Here is a 6,130-nt window from a genome sequence, read left to right on the forward strand (position 1 = left end):
CTTCAAGACACCATCCATTCCATTCAACTGCTCTTCCAAGTCCTTTGCTGTCTCTGACAGAATTACAATGTCATCGGCGAACCTCAACATTTTTATTTCTTCTCCATGGATTTTAATCCCTACTCAGAATTTTTCTTTTTTTTCCTTTACTGCTTGCTCAATATACAGATTGAATAACATCGGGGAGAGGCTACAACCCTGTCTTATTCCCTTCCCAACCACTGCTTCCCTTTCATATCCCTCGACTCTTATAACTGCCATCTGGTTTCTGTACAAATTGTAAATAGCCTTTCGCTCCCTGTATTTTACCCCTGCCGCCTTTAGAATTTGAAAGAGAGTATTCCAGTCAACATTGTCAAAAGCTATCTCTAAGTCTACAAATGCTAGAAACGTAGGTTTACCTTTCCTTAATCTTTCTTCTAAGATAAGTCGTAAGGTCAGTATTGCCTCACGTGTTCCAACATTTCTACGGAATCCAAACTGATCTTCCCTGAGGTCGGCTTCTACCAGTTTTTCCATTCGTCTGTAAAGAATTCGTGTTAGTATTTTGCAGCTGTGGCTTATTAAACTGATTGTTCGGTAATTTTCACATCTGTCAACACCTGCTTTCTTTGGGATTGGAATTATTATATTCTTCTTGAAGTCTGAGGGTATTTTGCCTGTTTCATACATCTTGCTCACCAGATGGAAGAGTTTTGTCAGGACTGGCTCTCCAAAGGCCGTCAGTAGTTCCAATGGAATGTTGTCTACTCCGGGGGCCTTGTTTCGACTCAGGTCTTTCAGTGCTCTGTCAAACTCTTCATGCAGTATCGTATCTCCCACTTCGTCTTCATCTACATCCTCTTCCAGTTCCATAATATTGTCCTCAAATTCATAGCCCTTGTATAGACCCTCTATATACTCCTTCCACCTTTCTGCTTTCCCTTCTTTGCTTAGAACTGGGTTTCCATCTGAGCTCTTGATGTTCATACAAGTGGTTCTCTTATCTCCAAAGGTCTCTTTAATTTTCCTGTAGGCAGTATCTATCTTACCCCTAGTGAGATAAGCCTCTACATCCTTACATTTGTCCTCTAGCCATTCCTGCTTAGCCATTTTGCACTTCCTGTCGATCTCATTTTTGAGACGTTTGTATTCCTTTTTGCCTGCTTCACTTGCTGCATTTTTGTATTTTCTCCTTTCATCAATTAAATTCAGTATCTGTTGTGTTACCCAAGGATTTCTACTAGCCCTCATCTTTTTACCTACTTGTTCCGCTGCTGCCTTCACTACTTCATCCCTCAAAGCTACCCATTCTTCTTCTACTGTATTTCTTTCCCCCATTCCTGTCAATTGTTCCCTTATGCTCTCCCTGAAACTCTGTACAACCTCTGGTTCTTTCAGTTTATCCAGGTCCCATCTCCTTAAATTCCCACCTTTTTGCAGTTTCTTCAGTTTTAATCTACAGGTCATAACCAATAGATTGTGGTCAGAGTCCACATCTGCCCCTGGAAATGTCTTACAATTTAAAACCTGGTTCCTAAATCTCTGTCTTACCATTATATAATCTATCTGATACCTTTTAGTATCTCCAGGGTTCTTCCATGTATACAACCTTCTATCATGATTCTTAAACCAAGTGTTAGCTATGATTAAGTTGTGCTCTGTGCAAAATTCTACCAGGCGGCTCCCTCTTTCATTTCTTAGCCCCAATCCATATTCACCTACTACATTTCCTTCTCTCCCTTTTCCTACACTCAAATTCCAGTCACCCAAGACTATTAAATTTTCGTCTCCCTTCACTATCTGAATAACTTCTTTTATTTCATCATACATTTCTTCAATTTATTCATCATCTGCAGAGCTAGTTGGCATATAAACTTGTACTACTGTAGTAGGTGTGGGCTTTGTATCTATCTTGGCCACAATAATGCGTTCACTATGCTGTTTGTAGTAGCTTACCCGCACTCCTATTTTCCTATTCATTATTAAACCTACTCCTGCATTACCCCTATTTGACTTTGTGTTTATAACCCTGTAGTCACCTGACCAGAAGTCTTGTTCCTCCTGCCACCGAACTTCACTAATTCCCACTATATCTAACTTTAACCTATCCATTTCCCTTTTTAAATTTTCTAACCTACCTGACCAATTAAGGGATCTGACATTCCACGCTCCGATCCGTAGAACGCCAGTTTTCTTTCTGCTGATAACGACATCCTCTTGAGTAGTCCCTGCCCGGAGATCCGAATGGGGGACTATTTTACCTCCGGAATATTTTACCCAAGAGGACGCCATCATCATTTAATCATACAGTAAAGCTGCATGCCCTCGGGAAAAATTACGGCCGTAGTTTCCCCTTGCTTTCAGCCGTTCGCAGTAACAGCAGAGCAAGGCCATTTTGGTTATTGTTACAAGGCCAGATCAGTCAATGATCCAGACTGTTGCCCTTGCAACTACTGAAAAGGCTGCTGCCCCTCTTCAGGAACCACACGTTTGTCTGGCCTCTCAACAGATACCCCTCCGTTGTGGTTGTACCTACGGTACGGCTATCTGTATCGCTGAGGCACGCAAGCCTCCCCACCAACGGCAAGGTCCATGGTTCATGGGGGGGGGGGGGGGGGGTCTCTCTGGTAACCTTCTTTTTAAAACATCAATTTGTGTCATAATATCAAAAGAGTTATTCAAGTGAGCAAGCTTTTTCAATTGATCTCTGCAAAACTTATGCATTCCCCCTACTTTCCCTCAATACACTGGTCCATTTAGAAATTCTGACTTTAATCTGGCTTGTATGGATTGTGACCAATATTTACAAATAAACTTAGCTTCAAACTCTTCAAAAGTATTCCAAGAATCATTATTCTCATTTACCCAGGATAGGGCCTCCCCTTCTAGAAGCCATTTTACTAACTTAATTTTTATGTTATCTGACATTCCTACAACAAACATATCCTTACATTGGTGAATAAAGTCAATAGGGTGCAGATTTTCACCAGGAAAGCATTTCACTTGGATGTGCCCATACATTGTATTTTGATTGTAAATCATTTGTTTTGACATCAATGCATCTTCCAATTGTGTATATTTAGTGCGTATATTTTCTACTTTTGTATCTACATTAGTGGTATACAGGTTGTATTCTTGTTTAAGGTTTTCTGATGTTTTGTCTATTTTCTGATCTAATCTTTCAGCTTCAGTATCTACTCTGTTGTAGATGACAGCAATGCTGTCTGTGTTAGCTTGTATGTTTTCATTTAAACTTTCAACTTTAACTTGAAATTCTTTTCTGAAGTGTATCAACTGTTCTCTAGTGTCCTTACTGAGGGTAGTTTTAATTTCCTCACACTTCTCATTGATTTGAGTACTTAATAGATGAATTCCATTGACATAATCCAGACGTTAATCTTCCGAGCGGTGTGATGATAGTTTTTCGTAGTCGCACTAACACACTTTATTTATTTATTTATTTTTGACATATTTTCACTGTTGCCACACTGCACAAATAAACTTTTTTGGAATGCTAAGCACTTACGAAGTTTATCGCTGCACTATTATCATCGACGCACTTAAAGATCCCGGACGAGCCCACACTTTTGTAATGGTCGCCTGGTCGTAGATATAGCTAATTGCTATAATTGCACTATTTCACTCCCATTTACGGAGCTTGTTAGCACTTGATGTTAGGTTGGCGCCATTAAAATGCATTGTGTTGTGGTAATTGCTGCTGCTTGCTGGATCGCTGCTGTGTCTCGATGCTGATGCTGGCTCTAAATCTGGTTGTCTAGGGTTAAAAGCATGAGGTCCCGTGTTTTTTATGTGCTTTTGATGATAAAGAATGAGCAAAACCAACAAATATGTAAACTTCAAATATTTATTACTCTGGTGGCCATCTTAATTCCACTGTCCACCAAAGACCATGACACAACACCAAGTAGTACTTCCTTTACATGTTCTTTGCATTGTTTATCCACCTCAAACAATAACACACAAACACACTTTACCAAAGTGACATTCCGACTGCCTTTCCGACCGTTCTTGCTGCTTGTATTTATAACATTGTCAAAGAACTACTAACAAGAGATATAGTTTACAAGTCACATGTACATCTGTTATCATAATTTGTGCAGAAAAGTTATTAATTTGCATCGAGTGACATAATTTAACATGTTATTAAAATGACAGACAGATTTGTTGACTTGACAGAATAATTCTTTGTTACAAAAAGGCCGTTTTTTAGAAGTTCGTCAATTGACTTCTCTAATTTGCATAAATACTGAGTGAAAACGCTCCTAGTGAACAAATAGGTTTCACTGGGTGATTTTTATTTAAGGAGATCCAAAATACCTAAGTTGGCCACTATTTTTCGTACTTCATATTAATTATTTAAGATGGACTTAGTGTTTTTACATGATGACATTAGCTGTATCAGTGATCAAGTGATATAAACTTTTGTGTGGGTCAGTTACTCACTATAATTTAATGGGTTGACTGTTTATGCAGACATGTTATGCAATCATTGTTAACATACAGAATAACTTTTCTATAATCATAAATACTCGTTAAACTGGTTGAATTTGGAGGGTATCGCATACTTCGGTACAGTAAAGCCTTTAATATGTTCCGTTACAACTTTCAGTGGCGAGACACCCCTTAGCAACAGCAACAGGAGAATGGACTCATCAATGTCATTGAAAAGTGTCGGTGGGTTGGGGGGGGGGGGGGGGGGGGGAGATGGCACACGAACTATTCTGTCAATAAAAATATGGTTTGGAAAAGAAAGATCCATCCTAAAATTCTCACAAGAGTAGCTCCTAGTGAGTATGAACATTAGTCACCATTGGAGCAAGTAATAGTATTTTAATTACAAATGTTATGAAAAGTGATGCATCTAATGACATAGGTGGAGTAAAGTTTGCAAGTAGGAGTAGTGTCTCCTTGTCTGAGACAAACTGTGACAGTGGTTAACTGAGGGCAAGCCATATAACTGGAAGCAGTCCAATCTAATTGGTGCACTGAGCTAATTTGGCAGTTAATCTGATGTTACACAGTAAATCATATCAACTCACATAGGAAGTGACTTTGACTGGTGCACAAAAGTCATATTTTTAATGCTGACAGTAACAACTCACTTCAACATGGTTAGGTCAGATGAACAAAGCTACTCCATCACGTCTCTGAACTGCCCAGGTAAGTAGCACTATGCTCACTACCGTGCTGTGTATACTGCCAGTGTGGTGGTAGATAATAGCACATGCCTTATGGCTGTGATTGAGTGGTGAAACGTAATAGGTGTGCAGAATCTTGTTGTAAATGGTCACAAGCAATATTTTAAACATTCTGGTATTTCATGCAGTAAGTACCATGTGGCAGCCTATTTTGTACAGGTGTCACTGAAGTTCCAAAACAGTTGCATTTATTTAGCTTTTATTGCTGAGAATATGTTTACTTATTGTAGAAGAAGAATATGTACTGAATATAATTTCCTCACTGTTCAGTTGTAAATCTCTTGCTAGTAGAATATTGGGGCTCTGTCTAAGTAAAATTGCTCATTTCTACTGTGTATGCTTAGGACTGGAAAAATAGTTCAGACCTTACTTGCTTCTGCTTCTTCGTGTTATTTCATTTTATTCATATCACAAATTAAACTTCCATTGCAAAATAAGCATTAACCAGACTTTTTGCAGCAAAAAATATTGAATCCAGAGTTCAACAGTACATGCTAATTATAAACAGACTCCAAAATATGAATTACATGTTACTCCATAACTGCTTGACTGCATACTACTAGAGTCCAACTAGTTGTTTACAATTCCAGTGATACATTAGGTTATAAAGATAAGCATACACTGTCAATAAAATCATTGTTTCTTCCAAAGAGATATAGACATTTTATTAAAAACACATATTTTTAACAGTTTTATCTTTTTTAAGAATTATGGGAAACAATAAATACTATATTAACAATGTATCATAACAGTCATTACTTTAATTTGCATTGTATCATGTACTTTGTGAAAAATAAGGTTTGTTCAGCAGTTCCATTACAATATGTAATGCTTGCCTGTCAGGTTACCTCCCACTAGTGTTGCTAGTTTGTAGAGAGTATGGTGGGGAGAAAATTTCTCAGAATAATGGCTGCCATGAAGGCTCCATG

Source organism: Schistocerca cancellata, chromosome 5 (assembly GCF_023864275.1).
Source record: "Schistocerca cancellata isolate TAMUIC-IGC-003103 chromosome 5, iqSchCanc2.1, whole genome shotgun sequence".
NCBI lineage: Eukaryota > Metazoa > Arthropoda > Insecta > Orthoptera > Acrididae > Schistocerca > Schistocerca cancellata.